General features: G+C 40.2%; 1 long non-coding RNA gene across 1 annotated transcript; it reads right to left on the minus strand.

Moving 5' to 3' along the window:
* Nucleotides 1-10097: 10097 nt before the first annotated feature.
* Nucleotides 10098-16715, minus strand: LOC140651393 (uncharacterized). The gene is made up of 3 exons (XR_012042386.1): nucleotides 16576-16715; nucleotides 11113-11248; nucleotides 10098-10160 (listed from the first exon to the last, which is right to left on the minus strand). It is a non-coding gene; the product is annotated as an uncharacterized lncRNA (long non-coding RNA).
* Nucleotides 16716-18146: the final 1431 nt, after the last annotated feature.

An 18146-nucleotide genomic window follows, 5' to 3' on the forward strand; every position in this document is an offset into this window, starting at 1 on the left:
CCAGCAAGCCCATGCTCTTCTGTCACTTGCTCATCTACAATATTTTTATTTATTGTACCTACCTCTTTTCACATTTTGCAAATGAATGTTTTGGCAGTGCTCTGAGTTTAATTTTTTTTAATCGTGTCTTATCCCTTTTTTCCACGCTATAGTAGTTGTTGCAGTTTAAAAATTAAAAAATAATTCAAAGCAGAATTCAGTCTTTCTGTAAGGTGGTTTTAACATAGAGCTATTTCTCAGAATTCATCTTAGGCCAGCATTTTCCTCTCAGGCTCTTCAGGTCTCTACCTCTCTCTGATGTAAATTATTCAGAGTACAATTCCCAACAGATTGATTAAACCAATGCTTATTGTTCAGACTAAATGACAGGTTGCTGCAGAATCCTCTTCCACAATAATTTTGTTGCTGATCACGATTATAAAATGTGGTTAATGGTCTTCTAGGGGATAATGGTCTTTCACTGGTATTTTCAGTATCATAATTTGTATGTACAACAAAGACACTTTCTTAAAAACTCTTGGTATGTATAGATGGGAACTGGGATTTAATGTCTTGATCTGTGATAATGTAGCTTATCCATTAAAATACATCTGGAAGAGGACTCTGTATGAATATCTTTAATATATGTTATATTTTCTGTTAGTAATTTTTTAAATGTGATTTTGAATGTTAATTTTGTTAAATTGCTATGCTCAAGCATGCCTGCCTTTCCTCAGACTGGCACCTCTTTATTTAAAAAGCAAATTTAACACAAAGCATGGCTTTGAGAAAGCTGGCTGTTTTCCAGATCTGTCTTTATTTTTAAATATTGATTATTAAGTCAGGCATTTTCCCACTGTGTGCCTTTAGCTGTTACTAAGGTAACTGACTTCTCAACTGCTGTTTCTCTGAAACAAGCATTAAAATGTGGGAATATTTTTATTGTTCTGTCATAAAAAGTTGTCTGTGGATTTATAAGTCTGTTTATAAAATCTCACTCTGAGGAGGTCTGCAAAAACACTTTGAAGTTCCTAGGAAAAAAACAATACTGACCCATACTGATTTTTGCATGTATAATGTGTATCAGAAAAGCACTCTTAGGAATTAAAAAAAAAAAAAAAAAAAAAAAACCACAAAAAAACAAATCACACAAACCACCACCACTACAAAACCAACACTTCAAATGCAAGTTCAGGCATGTGCTGTCTGACCTATGAAAAGCATCCAGAACAACGTACATGCTGCATTTTCACCAAAAACTTGCTTTGATTTTTTTTTTCCTCCTTTTTTCTTTTATTAGCATTTTGTAGCTGAGGTTGCTTATCTTTTGGCTGGTAAAGCTGTTGTAGTAGTTGACTGTAGAAAAGGACATTATACTTCAAGACTGAATTTATGCAATCCTACATCATAAACATTTTTTTGCTCATCCAACTTATTCCACTGTCTCTAAAAGGACTTATTGTATGAGTGAAACAGTAACAAAATGTGGGCATGTTGCAGAGTTTAAGCATATATAGTGGCTACCTTTCCTGATACTGCAACTTAAATGCTGAAATCACAACCCTACCAAAAGGCTTTGCAAGATACGACCTTCCATTTGTGTGATTTGCAAAAGATACAAGTGACAAAGATGCACTTGAAACAACAGGTCGTTTTCCTCTATTGTCAGCAGTAAATGAACAAAAGTGTGCAAACTTACTCTTTCAGACCATATTTAACTGAAAAATCAGCACTTTGCCATTGCATATAAGTATAACCTAATTGAAATGAGTTGCATAAACTGCCATGAACCTTTTTCCTCCAACTTTGATTCACTTATATTACAGTCATAAATTGATTATTTTTTTTCCTGAAAGAAGTTCTAGCAATGTAGATGTTAAGTAAAACAATCCAGAGGACATATTCCCCAGTGAGTATACAATTTATTTCAAAATGTGAATGCCAGTGGATAAAAACTTTCAAATTAAGTTGATAATTTGGGGTTTTTTCTAATTTCAAAAAATGTGGTCCTACAGTGCAATGTCTATTTTGTTTGTTTGGGGTTTTGGGTGTGTGTGTTTGTGTGAAGTCTCATTACTTTAACAAGCAGAAGGTATAGCTGCTCTCAAAGAAGCTGAATGATAAACAGGAGTGAATACTGTAGATGAAATACTATTGCTTATAAAATATTTTTCCATTTTGAACAAATCTGTAAACTACACCTTTGTTTAAAGGAAAATGCTTGTAATAGTCACTGTAATATTCAGCTGTGGATAAAAAAATTTGTGAAATTAAACACTTTTGAAGAAATTGTGACTTTTGGTCAAAAATGGGAATGTAAAAAATACACTTTTCGATATTTACTTCTATATATTGGAAACACTTCTATTTAAAAATTACAAAGTACTTTACATACACAAATGAACAGTCTCAAAGCTTTTACTTAAGACTTTGAAAGGTTTAGAAGTTATAACTTAATTTCAGAGGTGCTTAAATATTGTGAGCTAATTAGAAACCAATTGTGTGTGGAATCTCCTGGCCTTGAAGGCCCTTGTAAATGAATGGAGGAGATGCAGTGCCAGCCCCTGTGCTTAAATGAGATAAGTACGTTGATGGCAGAGAGAAAATACAGTAAAACCCCCTGCTTTTTTTATAAAGTTGCCTGTCGCTGTACATTCACTCATCTCTAGATTCATGAAATCACTGGGGTTACGTAGGGAAAGTGGTTGAAAGATTTTTTCGAATCAAAAATGGGATTCTTCACAGGAAAACATTTTTTCTTCTAGAAAATTTATAAAACTTAAATGGCATCAATGAAGACATACAGCAATTTCTATTTGTACACAAAATATTTTTACTGATCCTCCCACCTTCTGCCTGACAGTCTGAATGGTTCCACAGAAGTTTTTATGCACATAAATCATAGCTCAACCTGCATTTTCAGCCACCAGAACTTTGAAAGGTGTTTTTTCGTGGATCCCCTACACACAGCCGGGAGGTTGCGACGGACAGGGGACATGGAGAAGACCAGGAGGCAAGTCCTACCCTTCTCCATGCAAGTCCAGAAAGGTTAAAGCTTGGAGAGAGGGACAGCGCCGGGCCAGCTATGGACTGCGAAGCAGCTCAGGGCTGCAAGCCTCCATTTAAAACCCCAGACGAGGCGCTCAGAGGTGTGACCTCGCTCCGGAAGGGACGGGAGCTGCCCTCAGGGCTCCCGGGGCTGCCCCTGTCCGCCGCCCGCGGGTCTCGGGTGCCTTCCCCAGCACCAGCTTCCTCACCGGTCCCGCGGCACTCGGCTCGCCCAGTGGCTGCTGATCCCGGACCGCGGCGGGGCGGAGCAGGCCCGGTCCGCCCGCCGCCGCTCGGGGCCTGCCGCCGCCGCTCGGGGCCTGCCGTCGCCCTCGGGGCCTGCCGCCGCCGCGGCCGCCGTTGCCGGGGCAACGCCGCGGGGTCCGCGCCGGCTGCTCGCCGTTTCCTCCGCCGCCGATACGCCAAAGCCCGCGCCGCTCTTTCCAGGCGAGAAAAGAAAAATCAAATCAAGTAGAAGTGAAATTAAAAAAATGAAATTTTGTTGTGGTTTAGCCCCAGTCAGCAGTTAAGTACCACACAGCCGCTCGCTCACCCTTCCCCCTCCTGGTGGGATGGGGGAGAGAATCGGAAGAGCAAAAGTAAGAAAAGTCGTGGGCTGAGATAAGAACAGTTTAATAATTGGAACAATAATAATAATAAAAAATTGTAATGAGAAGGAAAACAACAAGAGAGAGTGAGAGAGGAACAAAACCTAAGGGGAAAAAAAAAAAAACAGTGATACAACTGCTCACCACCCAACGCCCAGCCAGTCCCTGAGCAGCAATTGCTACCCCCTGGCCAACTCCCCCCAGTTTATATTTTGGTCAGTGTCCTGGTTTCAGCTGAGATAATTTTCTTTATAGTGGCTGGTATGGGGCTATGTTTTGGATTTGTGCTGAAAACAGTGTTGATAATACAGAGATGTTTTATAGTTGTTGCTGCACTAGTCAAGGACTTTTCAGCTTCCCCTGCTCTGCCAGGTGCAGAAGAAGCTGGGAGGAGACACAGCCAGGATAGTTGATCCAAACTGACCAAAGGGCTATTCCATACCACATGATGTCATGCTCAGTATATAAAGCTGGGGAAGAAGAAGGAAGGGGGGGACGTTCGGAGTGATGGCGTTTGTCTTCTCAAGTAACCACTACGCGTGATGGAGCCCTGCTTTCCTGGAGATGGCTGAACACCTGCCTGCCCATGGGAAGGGGTGAATGAATTCCTTGCTTTGCTTTGCTTGTGTGCGCAGCTTTTGCTTTCCCTATTAAACTGTCTTTATCTCAACCCACGAGTTTTCTTAATTTTGCTCTTCCGATTCTCTCCCCCATCCCACTGTGCCAGCTGCGGCTAAACCACAACAGGATGAAACATTCTCTAACCCTACAAGATTTCTCAAATGCGCTTGGTATGAAAATATTTCTTTGTCAGCTCCTATTTTGAAGGCCTAAAAAACAATCATTAACCTTAAAAAAAATTAAGGCGCAAGAACAGTGTATGAAAAATATTGTTGCAAGAGATGAGGGAAGATTCTGAAACAGGCACAGAAAACTAACATCAAACAAGTATGGGCAAAGCAGCTCTCTGTATTATCCAGTTCAGTAGAGCAATACAGCATTACTTCAACACTGACTAGGCAGGCTTTCAGCACTGAAACCTCAAACCATGACTTACTTACACATAATGACTTACACAGGTTGCTGCAGCAACCACTGGATGGCTGGAAACATATCCTGTGCCTCATGCCACCGCCCGGAACACTCTCCTGGGCCTTGAAAAGCAAGTCCTATGGCAACATGGAACCCCAGAAAGAATTGAGTCAGACAAGGGGACTCATTTCCGAAACAACCTCATAGACACCTGGGCCAAAGAGCATGGCATTGAGTGGGTATATCACATCCCCTATCATGCACCAGCCTCCGGGAAAATTGAACGATACAATGGGCTGTTAAAGACTACACTGCGAGCAATGGGTGGTGGGACATTCAAACATTGGGATACACATTTAGCAAAGGCCACCTGGTTAGTCAACACTAGGGGATCTGTCAATCGAGCTGGCCCTGCCCAATCAAAACTGTTACGCACTGTAGAAGGGGATAAAGTCTCTGTAGTGCACATAAAAAACATGCTGGGGAAGACAGTCTGGGTTACTCCTGCCTCGGGAAAGGCAAGCCCATTTGTGGGATTGCCTTTGCTCAAGGACCTGGGTGCACTTGGTGGGTAATGCAAAAGGATGGGGAAGTCCGCTGTGTACCTCAAGGGGATTTGATTTTGGGTGAGAATAGCCAATGAACTAAATGGTATGATCGTAATTGCTATATAATACTGTATGTCATCTCTTTTATGGTGGCTATATGCCATATCAATGGTATTTCAGTGAGAATCTCCCAGTTTAATGAAGAAGGAACTTTGATGAAACCAAGCAAAGTGCAGCAGTGATGGAACCAGAACTGGCTTCAGCATGCAACAATCCAACCCCACACACCCTCTCTCCTGCCCTGAAGGACTGTTATGACAGATGGAGCCCAAGGTCATGGACTAAATGACCTCAACGGACATTTTAGAGGGATGGCCCATGGACCAAGGGAATGATAGCTGTGTGTATATATCAAAAGACAGGAAAAGTGGTGGTGACTAATTGGAATGTATTAGAGTAGGACCTGGGCATGATGGTATAGAATGGTATAGGTGGTAGATGGTACAGAATAAGGGGTGGTGGTGCGGTTGCATTACTTGGGGTTTTTTTCTGGGTTTTGTTCCTCTCTCACTCTTCTTGTTTTCCTTTTCATTACAATTTTTTTTCCCCCCAATTATTAAACTGTTGTTATCTCAACCCACAAGTTTTCATACTTTTCCTCTTCCTATTCTCTCCCCCATCCCACCGCGGGGGGGGGGGGCTGGTTTTGGCTTTTGCAGTTTGCTGCGCTCTGTAGTGTTTAGTGGTGTTTTGCCTGGGAGATTTATTATTAAAACACTGGCCTTGAGCTTAATCTGCTATTTGGTCTCAGTACTGATGCCATTACTTTACTTCGGGTACCATCTCATAGAGACAATTAGTAATTATATTTCTTCCTCCGAGAGGTTTTTGGTGGAGGAAATACAGCATGGCACCTTCACCACTTTCTTCTGTGATGTTTTCTCCCTCATTACAATAACTCTTCAATATCTTGAACATCCTTGTGTAATCAAAATACTCCTATTGGTATTTCTTCAGAATATTGTTTCAGCTTTTTCCAAGGTTAACCTATTTAGGAATTTCACCCAGGCCCCACAGCAGTGTGGGTGGCAAGGCATGTGGGAGAATATGAGCAGGTATCTAGAAATCTTCTCACCTCCTATGGCTTGGATCTTCACTCCCAGATCCTGATGAAGTGATAGAATGTTTGGGGGGAAGAGATGCCCTGGCTATTCCGAAGAGGCACAGCTTATCACACTGCGCTGGGGCCTGGCCTGCACCTCCTGAACACTGCTCAATATTCTGCAGCACCCTCAAGGAGAAGAGAGGATCTCTGGATCTGAAAACATACCAACAGACACTGTGGCTAAACTAAAGGCCCAGCCTTCAACTATATCAGTCACCTCTATAACTAAAAAGAAACAATGGAAGCAGAAGTCAACTCATTTAGTAAGGGATGAAGAAGCTTCTCCTAAGAGGGAGCAGTAGAAACAATCAGAAGAGGCAGCCTGTTCTGCAGCAGAGCAGTCACAAGAACAGGAAGGGGAAGGGACTGAAATCATAAACGAAACAGAAACCACCCAATCCCTATCTGTGAGCTGAGAGATATGCAAAGCTGTCAACCAGGCAAGCAAATTCTCAGCTGGTTACTCCGATGCTGGGATATTGGGGCCAGTAGTCAGGAATTAGAGGGTAAGGAAGCCCAGCAGCTGGGATCCCTTGCTAGGGATAAGGCCAGTGGCAAAGGGATTGGAAAAAGGGCAGGAATCCTCAGTCTTTGGAGGTGACTCCTGTCGAGTGTGAAGGACAGGTATCCCTTCAAGGAAGATCTTGCCAATTCCCAAAGCGAGTGGACCACCACTGAAGGAGGTAGCCAGTATCTGAGGGAATTAGCCGTGGTGGAGGTGATCTATAGCAACCTGGATGACAACCAGGTATCCAAAGACCCAGATGAAATCCAGTGCACACGGTCCATGTGGCAATAGTTTGTACGAAGTGCACCGACATCATATGCCAGCACCCTGGCAATAATGAGCTGGACAGACACGGAAGCACCAACTGTGGATGGATTGGCCAGACAACTTCAAGAATTCAAAGAGAATCTCGCTTCCTCCCTACAGGCCTGCATCTCGGCTGTGGAGAAACTGTCCCAATAATTGTCCCAGCAATTAAAGAAGGATAGGTCTTCCTCACCCATTCCAACCAATGTCTTGGCTATTAAGAGTCAGCCTTTTTGTGTTGAGGGGAGAGGGTTACCGGTGGCGCACACCACATGCCACCCTGTGGTTCTATCTGCGTGACCAGGGGGAGGACATGAGGAAGTGGGATGGTGAACCTACCTGGAGACTAGAAGCTCGAGTACAGGAACTGCAAGAAAAAACAACAGCCAGAAGGCACCCATCCAGGAAGTTTACTGCTCCAGTGTCTGTTGGTGCTTAGTTGCTGGCCGGGGTTAAACCACAACATCAGGTCATATGAAAACCTTTCACTGGAGCACAGGGGACTTCTCAATCAAATCAGATGATGCTTCAGGGATACAGGCAATAGCTATGAGGTACTGAAGCTCATCAACTACTAGTTCAATCCAAAATTAGATAGCAATTTTCTATGGAATGTCTCTCATTTGAGAGGGTGTGACAGATGCACACACTCTGAGTGAACAGTACTTTGGTTCAGGCATTACTGAGAAGTAGGTCTGACTGAAATCAGCCCTGCTGTGCAAACCTTGAGAATTGTGCTAGGCCATATCTTCTCAGGAACCAAGGAATCTAGACCATGTCTTATCAGGAGCTAACAGTACTAGCCCTAGCTGGGACTAGACAAAACTAAAACTGCTACAGCTGTGCATACACCAAAAGGGTGTTTGACTAGGAGTCAATCACTTCACGCTATAAATATCTGTAGCCCACTCCGAGCCCATTGAGCTCTCCTGTATGGCAGCAGGCTGCACAGCAGTGATCTTCCCCTTGAGAAGGGACGCCTCTCAAGGTTACTCCTCAAGGTTGAGACACCCCTTACCCAGCATCTGATATCTATAATGAAGTGAGTGACATTTTACATTAGGCCTAAGAGTATACTGTATGCTAGCAACATTTATATATGCAGCTATAGCTTAATTATTACAAGTGCAGTAAGTAGTAGAGTGTTTGACCGCTGTCTAAAATCATCTAATCACCATCTAAATGATAATTTAAATGATGATTTAAACGATAAATCATTGTCAAGTTATTGTTAAATCACTGTTTAATTACCATTCAATTGTCGCTTAGTCACCATTTGATTACCATTTGATTTTCATTCAATCATCGATTAATTACCATTTGATCATCATTTAATCATTAATAAAACCCTTTTAGTTAACCCCACAAGGACTTCTCTTAATAATTCATCTGCGACAGAGGGTAACAGAAAAATGCATTACCTTGAGCACAAATCAAACAGCAAGAATAAAAAGCCTAATGAAAATACTTAGAATGAATTCAGCTACTAAGGAACCTAAATCTTAACACTGGACAATAAACAGCAAGGCCATTCTACATCAGTTCTATTACAAAGAAGTTCACAGTAAGTTAATGCGTGGAAGACTGGTTGAAATTAACCCTGAAATACCTGAAGCTTTCGAAATATTAATTATAACATTAAAATTAAGTCAAGATTCCCTGAAATACATAAAATCTTCAAGAGTACATTACAGTACAAGAGTATAGTACATTAATTTGACCTAAAACAGAGTACTTTGTCCCAGCTTTGCTATGAACAGAACTATTTTACCATGCAGATCTCAGAAGCCTAGCCAGACACACAAAACTTTACATTTCAGCTGTATTCTAAAAAGAGGGAGAAAAGGTATAATTTCCTGCAATCCTTGTTACCATAGCAGAGTAATGAAATGCTTTTTCCTCTTAAGTTGGTAGGTGCAATTAGGCATTTACCAGACTTGATGGATCCTACTATGCATAAGAACAGAAAGAAGCCCTACTTGCAATACACAATCAGGGAGTTCCCTCCTGTCTTACCACCTTCTTGTATGCTTAGAAGAAGGTCTTCTCAAAGATGAATATCCTTACAGTGTTTTTAAAGAGGTCAGAATGGACTGGACTCGCAACCTTGGGATAAATTTCCACCCCAATGAGGATATAAAGCCGTCATATACCTTTCTCTATAAACTTAGGCTAATAGTCCTATCAAGAACCCAATTCCCAATTCAACCAGCATGTTCTATCAACTTGTGAAACCAAGATGGTCTCGTTAGAAATCACTACAAACTCTTCCAAATCTTCCTTTTTTTTTTTCATTTGGAAAAAAATTGACATATCAAGAAAGCAGTATTAATTGCAAGCAACTAGCATATGTTCTAGGACTGCTGGTTTTGCATAACATAACTTTCCACATAACATCTCGTGAAAATGCAAGAGAAGTGGGGAGTAAAGACCATCCCATAGATTTTCTTGATAGATCAACGTTAGAAAGGAAATGAATAAGCAGTTCACAGAAGGAAAAAAAAAAAAAGGTATGAGAGAGTGCGCGTATTGGGTTTACGTGGCAAGGTTTTGGTAGTGGGGGGGGTGCTGCAGGAGTGGCTGAGCTAATCAGCAACAGTAGTAGTGCCTCTGTGATAACATATCTAAGAAGGGGAAAAAACTGCTGTGCAACAGCAGCTGGAAGAGAGATGAGTGAGAGAAACAACTCTGCAGACACCAAGGTCAGTGAAAAAAGACAAGGAGAGAGATGACGAGACAAAAAAGAAAGAGAGGCATCATACCTTCAACCTCTCAGAGCGTTAAGTCTAAGATGCAATTGGAAAGTATTTGCATAGTGAACATATACTGAAATCATTAGTATTTATAAATACCCCAAGAATTTCACAATTGCTTCTACCTATTATTAAAACATACCTTATTTCATCAGTTTCTGGCACTTTGGTGTAAGGTAGAATTGCTCGAACTCTCCTTCTATCCTCCACAGGCTACAATTTAAGAGAAGAGTGCAAAGATATTAATTTTCCCTTTCATTCTAGTGTAGACTTCCTCTCCCCAACATTATGCTATTCTGAGGCAAAAGACTGGTAACAGTCATTTGTACCCCTTACTAGTTTTAAGTTTTCAAAGGGTCAAAAATAGTAAGAGCTGGAAATGCTTAATTCCTAAAGTTATCTACAAAAGCTCTCATTTTGTTTCTAGCCTTGTAACATTATCAGTCACGTTATCTCCAAAAATCAAATTACCCAATAACGTAATTCCCATGAAAGAGTACTTTAAAACTTTCTTCAACTTAGTGGAAATTTATGAAAGTCTAACATTCAGAAACATTCTTTATTTGGGGGGGGGACAATGACGACACAGTCTGCAGGTGTTTGGGGGGGCTGTTTTGTTTGGGTTGGGTGGTTTTGGGGTGTTTTTGTTTTGTTTTGGTTGTTTGGTTTTTTTCTTAATTACTGATATTGTCTTAAGGAGAGTCACTTGAAAGAAGCCCAGCTTTCAGGAACTTTGGTTATTTCCAGGATGCGTATTTTGAAATCTTTGCTACAAAATCGTAATATTATTTTGAAATACTTTATTAAGTCAGTGTAAAACCCTAGAGGCTACATTACAATGGTGCTCTTTCCTAGCCAAGAACCACACATTTTCTTGTTTATCTCAGTTTACATACAATGTTATTACTACATTTGGAGATAACTGCAATACCCGATATCTAGCTTTCTCATTACAGATTTTCATTAAAAAACATTTTTTATCATTAATTTCTATCAGTAAGAACATGTTTATATATTCCTTATACTTCACCATATGCTGAGACAGCTCTAGAACTAGGGGAAGCTGTCTAAAATGCTTTTTTCATAGAAAACAATAAATATCAAATGCAAGATTAATATCATTAAAATATTTAAGTAAATGACACTTAAAAATTTTACTACTTGCCTCTGGAGGTGCTACTGGAAAGAATAGTTTTTCCCCCTTCAGCAAACAAGACACATGACTGTAATAACCAATTAGGTCTGAGAGTGAAGCAAAGCGACGTCCACCAATGTAATAGTCTCCACACATGGCAATAATCCTGTTAACAAAGAAAAGGAAGCTTGACAGAAGAAAATCTTTTGCTACAAATCGTTGGGGTGGTTTTTGTTGGTTTTGTGATTTTTTTTTAAATTTTTTTTTAAGAGGAAGTTAGGATAACGTTGAGTTTTTAAAGTAGGCTGTCTACGTTCAACAAAATGCAATATTACAAACTCTCTCTCTCATATATATACACACACACACACACCCTTCCTTAACTAATGAATATCTCATCATCAATTACTGATAAACATCACAACACAAAAATATTTGAAGACTGTAAAGGAGATGTAGATTTACAAAAAAGTAAGCAGATTTGCTAAAACTAAATTAAATTAAACACAAGAATGTAATTACCAGCATCCTGGACAAGTGACGTACTACATTAGTAGAGGTAACAGCATTAATACTTCTATCATGCAGGACACACAGCTTATATAAATTTGGCAGAGTATCAATATATTTTGGTAACAAATAACTGCACTTAATTATACAGTGTAGAACACTGAAATACCTTCAAAAATTAGTCACTTTTCTACAGTTAGTCTAGTATCCGTGCTAAAAAATAAGAAATAACTTTGTAGTAATAACGTACTCAATTAAAAAGCCTGCTAATAAGTAGGAAAAATGCTTAAAAAACCCATTTCAATAGTTTAACACAAAAGAAAATTCTTATAAAATTGTTCATCTTACTCGCTAACATATGTAGTTGGGGTGTGGGGGTGCGTGTGTTTGTTTTGGGGCTGTTTGGGGTTTTTTGTTTGTTTTGGGGTTTTTTTGCCAGGTGGTGGGGTGCATATATTAGTACTCAGATTTGTGAACACACTTGTCATACCAAAAAAAGGGAAATACCATGTCTATTCATATTGCTATGCAATACAAGTTCTAAAACCAGTCAGAAATAATTGATTTAGGTAAGAGAATTAACAGTATTAAAAACATTTGTATTACACAAGAGTCATTTGTACAAGGGAAAAAAGTACACAAGTTGAAACAATATTTTTGACCAGACAATCCAAAGAAACAATCAGTTATGTAAACTGATGGCATCAAGAGGACCTGAATTTTTCCAGCAACGCAGAAGTTGGACAGCAGTCCTGAGCAATAACACTTCTTTGAAAATGCGAAGAGCTATCTGGAAAAGCAATTGGAGAAGGGAGAAAAGACTGACAGAGGGACTGAACTATTCCTTTAGTTATAAGTGGGGGGGAAGTGAACGAGACATTTGATCTACTTAAAGACTATAATTTTTGGTAAAAATTGTGAAGTCAACAGTTTTATGAAACCTGCAGAATGCTAGTTTCTGATAAATTATGTAGTAAATGGGAAAAACATCATACTTTCCACCAGAACTCTTGTTGCAAAGTGTTAAAACAATCATTTTTAGGATCATAGAATTGTTTAGGTTGGAAAAGACCCTTAAGGTCATCGAGTCCAACCGTTAACCTAACACTGCCAAGTCCACCACTAAACCATGTCCCTAAGCACCACATCTACATGTCCTTTAAATACCTCCAGGGATGGTGACTCAACCACTTCCCTGGGCAGCCTGTTCCAATGCTTGACAACCCTTTCGGTGAAGAAAATTTTCCTAATATCCAATCTAAACCTCCCCTGGCGCAACTCGAGGCCATTTCCTCTTGTCCTATCACTTGTTACTTGGGAGAAGAGACCGACACCCACCTCGCTATAACCTCCTTTCAGGTAGTTGTAGAGAGCGATAAGGTCTCCCCTCAGCCTCCTTTTCTCCAGGCTAAACAACCCCAGGTCCCTCAGCCACTCCTCATAAGACTTCTGCTCTAGACCCTTCACCAGCTTCTCTGCCCTTCTCTGGACACACTCCAGCACCTCAGTGTCTCTCTTGTAGTGAGGGGCCCAAAAGTGAACACAGTATTCGAGGTGCGGCCTCACCAGTGCCAAGTACAGGGGCACAATCACTTCCCTAGTCCTGCTGGCCACACTATTTCTGATACAAGCCAGGATGCTGTTGGCCACCTTGGCCACCTGGGCACACTACCGGCTCATGTTCAGCTGGCTGTCAACCAACACTCCCAGGTCCTTCTCTGCCTGGCAGCTTTCCAGCCACTCTTCCCCAAGCCTGTAGCGTTGCATGGGGTTGCTGTGACCCAAGTGCAGGACCCGGCACTTAGCCTTGTTGAATCTCACACAATTGACCTCGGCCCATTGATCCAGCCTGTCCAGGTCCCTCTGTAGAACCTTCCTACCCTCAAGCAGGTCAACGCTCCCGCACAACTTGGTGTCATCTGCAAACTTACTGAGGGTGCACTCAATCCCTTCGTCCAGATCACTGATAAAGATATTAAACAGGACTGGCCCCAACACAGAGCCCTGGGGGACACCGCTTGTGACCGGCCGCCAACTGGAGTAAACTCCATTCACCACCACTCTTTGGGCCCGGCCATCCAGCCAGTTCTTTACCCAGCAAAGAGTACACCCGTCCAAGCCATGAGCAGCCAGTTTCTCCAGGAGAATGCTGTGGGAAACGGTATCAAAGGCTTTACTACAGTCCGTGTAGACAACATTCACAGCCTTTCCCTCATCCACTAAGTGGGTCACCTTGTCATAGAAGGAGATCAGGTTGGTCAAGCAGGACCTGCCTTTCATAAACCCATGCTGACTGGGCCTGATCACCTGGTTGTCCTGTACATGCCGTGTGATGGCACTCAAGATGATCTGCTCCATAACCTTCCCCGGCACTGAGGTCAGACTGACAGGCCTGTAGTTCCCCGGGTCCTCCTTCCGGCCCTTCTTGTAGGTGGGCATCACATTCGCTAACCTCCAGTCAACTGGGACCTCCCCGGTTAGCCAGGACTGCTGATAAAGGATTGAAAGTGGCTTGGTGAGCGCTTGGGCCAAAGGAGGAAGTCTTATGATATACCTTCACAAACTGAAGTCTAAGAATATATAACATCATTGATCAGTGAAGATAAAAATATACAAGAAATTGAGAGAAACTATTAGTCAACTAATCAAATTTCACTTAAAGAAAAAAGTTAACGTCTAACATCATATTACCTCTCTCTCCAGTTTCCAGAAGACAAGTTATCTTAAAGATATTTCAAAACAAATTACAGTACCAAAGGTTAAACATGTCTGACACTACTTAGTTTTCTATTTAGCATTTGACTTCTTTACAAAGCTCATGAACAATTCAAAAACAAAAGGAAAAAACAAATTTAACTGCTGAGAAACTCAGATGCGTATATTATTTATTTGTAGTTGGTTTCTTACACTTTTATTCTCTTTTTCATTAACAGGTCAGTATTCTAATACATCCCTGCTTTAAAAATCTCTCTTCTCAGGTCAGTTGTTTCAACTATATTATTTCTCCCAAACAGGAGTGTAAAACATATACTAAGATCAATCTTCTGAGATGAAATTTGAAGTTTTTAAGCATAAAACACTGCAAGGGGAGTCAGCAAATAACATAACTTTAAGGATCTAGACTAGATCTCTTGGCATATTTTCTACCAGATTCCTTATAAGAATCCATGGTAAATTATTCAGAGATTAGGCTTCTAAATGAAATTTAGTGTTTCACATTTTATTATTAAATCAAGCTCAAATGAAACCTTTCTTTGGAACACACAGGACTAGTAAATACAAAGACTTCTGTAATCACAGAAAATTCTGAAGGACAAGATTAAAAGATAAAGTTTTTCCTTCCCAATATTTTATATCACTCCGCAACTCGCCAAAAAACACACTACTTCAGCCAAAAAGAATTTAGTTTTGATAGACTCATACACTATCTGTCACTCATATGCTGCATGAACATATGCCCATATCCAACTTGGCGGGGGGAGGGATTTGAAGAACTTTCACCTAAAATATTGGTATTTTAGTCAAACAGAAATATGTAAGGAAAGTTTAATCTGAAAAATATCACTTTTAGGAAACAAAATATCAGCGAGATTGTTGAGCAATGGAAATTTCACCCATTTTTGGAAGGCTGCCATTGGCAAAGAACAAGCTTTGGTGAAAGTGACGCTTCCAGTCTGTGGGACCCAGTGGATGCATCCCTATATTTGGCTGAAATAACTTCAAGACTGCCAATTCTGGAGGCTGAAAAATGTTTGAGTGTCGCATCTGCCCTTCTAATAACAAAAACATATACACTCTGCAGTCAACAAATGAAACCAAATGCATGTCTGTTCTGTGAAGAACAGTATCAGCAAACAAATTAGTTTCCTTTGAATAGCTATCTCTTCACATTTTTAATGGATCCAAGAAGGAAGGATTCTGTAAGATTTGAAAAATTATAAGGATCCCTTTCTTAGAAAGTCTTTAATGGTTTCCCATTTTTTATCTGAGATGCCAGAAACAATTTTATGGTGGACATGAACCAACATTCAACACCTGATATTGGCTACAATAAGCAGAAGTTATTAAAAATAAGACTCTTAAAAACAGCACTTAAAAGCAAGTATTAACATAATTTAATTTTCTACTACTGCTACATAGTAACCAGATCCCAAACAAGAATTAGTATAGCTGAGAAGCATGAATTGTTAGCTCAAACAGCATGAGGCAAACATGAGCATGCTATTTCTGTTTGCTTTGCAAGTAAATTTGCTTTCTGTTTATTTCTTGTTATGTAGAAAGCTGACAAAGGTTTTTTCTACTGCTGAAGATGCACTTGATATCCTGTTTTGTGAAGATAAACTTCACACTGCACCACACTACTTGCTGACTAACATTCAAGCGCTTCCCAGAACATATCTCATTTACACTAAATGAGAATAAATTAATGTATATAACTTGCTAATGGTAAAATAATCCTGGTTACAATTTCAGATAAAGGGCTATTTGTATTTAGAACAACTAATTCTAACACATACTGAAAGCTGATTCCAGCAAATCCTCATATTATTAAATACATAACCTCTTTATTTCTCCTTGTTATTTCTTTCTTATAAAGGAAACACCCAGATTTGCTACAACTTTGACATTCAAGTATGTCCTGTGAGCTGCAATAACTAAGGAATAGACTCAAAACAATCTCCTCAGATTACTAATAAGAAGCCTGCATGTTACTGTAAATTTAGTCCCAACAGCTTTAGACAAGCTTCTCTATTCTGATGATGTTGGTTTCCTCACATTTTCATTCTTTAGCCTGTAAAGGAATTTTTAAGTAGCATGGTTTAAAACAATTAAACCTTAGTAAAGAGCTATATCATAGATAGATAAAAAGTAAAAAAAAAAAAAAAATCAAATTATAGTACAGTATAGAAAACAATTGTATTAAGTTCTAAAACCACAAATAAACAGGTTACAGTGTTTTAAAAGAAAACATTTAATTCTCACCTAAAATGATTGACATTTGTTTTACTAAGGAATGAAAGCACAAATGAACCCGGTCTCCGATCACTCTCTCGAATAAGGTAACTTCCAGGTTTTCCCGCTTGCCAAAGACGTTCTTCTGCAATTGCTCTATCGAGTTTTCCATGATACCACCTAAAAAACAATGTAACAATGGGTGTCCTTAGAATTTAAGGCTTCTGTTTATTTTCACAGAACAGACCTGTGAAACTAATGAAAGTTCTCAGTTAAAACTGATACAATTCCAAACCTTTGTTTCAAATAAAGTTGTCAGATATTTAGGTGTGCAACCTCTCTCAAATTACTTATTTACAAATTTTGTGTATTGGAAAACTTCACAGGTTCAGATAACTCATTTCCCAAATAACTCAAACTGGAGGAAAGCACTCTGAACCATCCAAAGGGGACAAAGGCTCTCTATAACCAGCTTTTTCTTTCCTCCCCAATTTGCTCATTTTCAGTAAGCGAGCAGAACCAGAGGTAACCGATCTGACTCAGACTGTTGTATTTTAAGCCTACTCAGGCTTCAATTCAGGCTATAACCTGTTTCTCAAACGACAAACACAGATCACAGTATCAAAGCCTGCACAAACAACACAAACAAAACAACAGCAGTCACCAGACCATATTTCAGCCAAAAAAGTCTTCCCCAAACCCAACACGCAGCCTATTAAAAGCAAATACAGATGCACAGCAACTCACAGACTGCAAAATATGACAAAAGAACACTTCAGTTTAAAGGCAAAGGTTAGACTCATCATTCAAACATTCCTTACCCTTACATCAATTTTATTTTCTTTACAAAACTCTAGTCAGACCTCTTTCTACCCCAAACAATCAAGGGGGGGGGGGGGGGGGAGCAGCAGTGGAGGGAGCAATTGAAGCAAAGCCAAGTGTTGTTCTCAAAACCTCTTAAAAAGGAAAACTTTTATCCAGCTACTGTTTTGTACTATTTAAATTATCGACTATTTCAAATGAAAGGGTTAAATCCCTGACTAAGACCTTACTGTGATACATAGACTTGCATTTTTTTAGTTTCACTCTCATCCTTGTTCTCTTTTGTTCTCTTCCCCTGCAAAGACAGTTTTGGTTACCTGCTGAGCAGAGTTGATGGTGGGACATTTCCTGTGACTTCTTACCTGATAGGACTAAGCAGGCCTTGAGCAAGCTCGTTAGGCTTCCTAATTAAATCACTGATAACAGGATCTCGGGACGATTGTGCCAAAGATAAGCACCAAAGAACTAGCTTAAATCCACCCCCTTGTAACATTCCGAGGCCGAAGGACTGATGAGCTAACTCAATGACTATATATGGACAAAGGAAGCCCAAAGTTCAACTAGCGGACAACGTGAGGAAGACTATGGAAGACCACCGGGAGGGTGAAAAGACCCTAACCCTAATTTTACTGCGCATGCTTGGACTATGTAAATGAATTCCGGGAACTCATCACCATAAAACTGCCCTTTTCAGGAAATCGGATGAATATCTATGATTTTTCTGTACATGAACTGATGTGTTGTGCTAACCTGGCGGAGCACTTGTGGCAGAGCGATCC

This window comes from Ciconia boyciana, chromosome 4 (assembly GCF_034638445.1).
Source record: "Ciconia boyciana chromosome 4, ASM3463844v1, whole genome shotgun sequence".
In the NCBI taxonomy this organism is placed as follows: Eukaryota; Metazoa; Chordata; class Aves; order Ciconiiformes; family Ciconiidae; genus Ciconia; species Ciconia boyciana.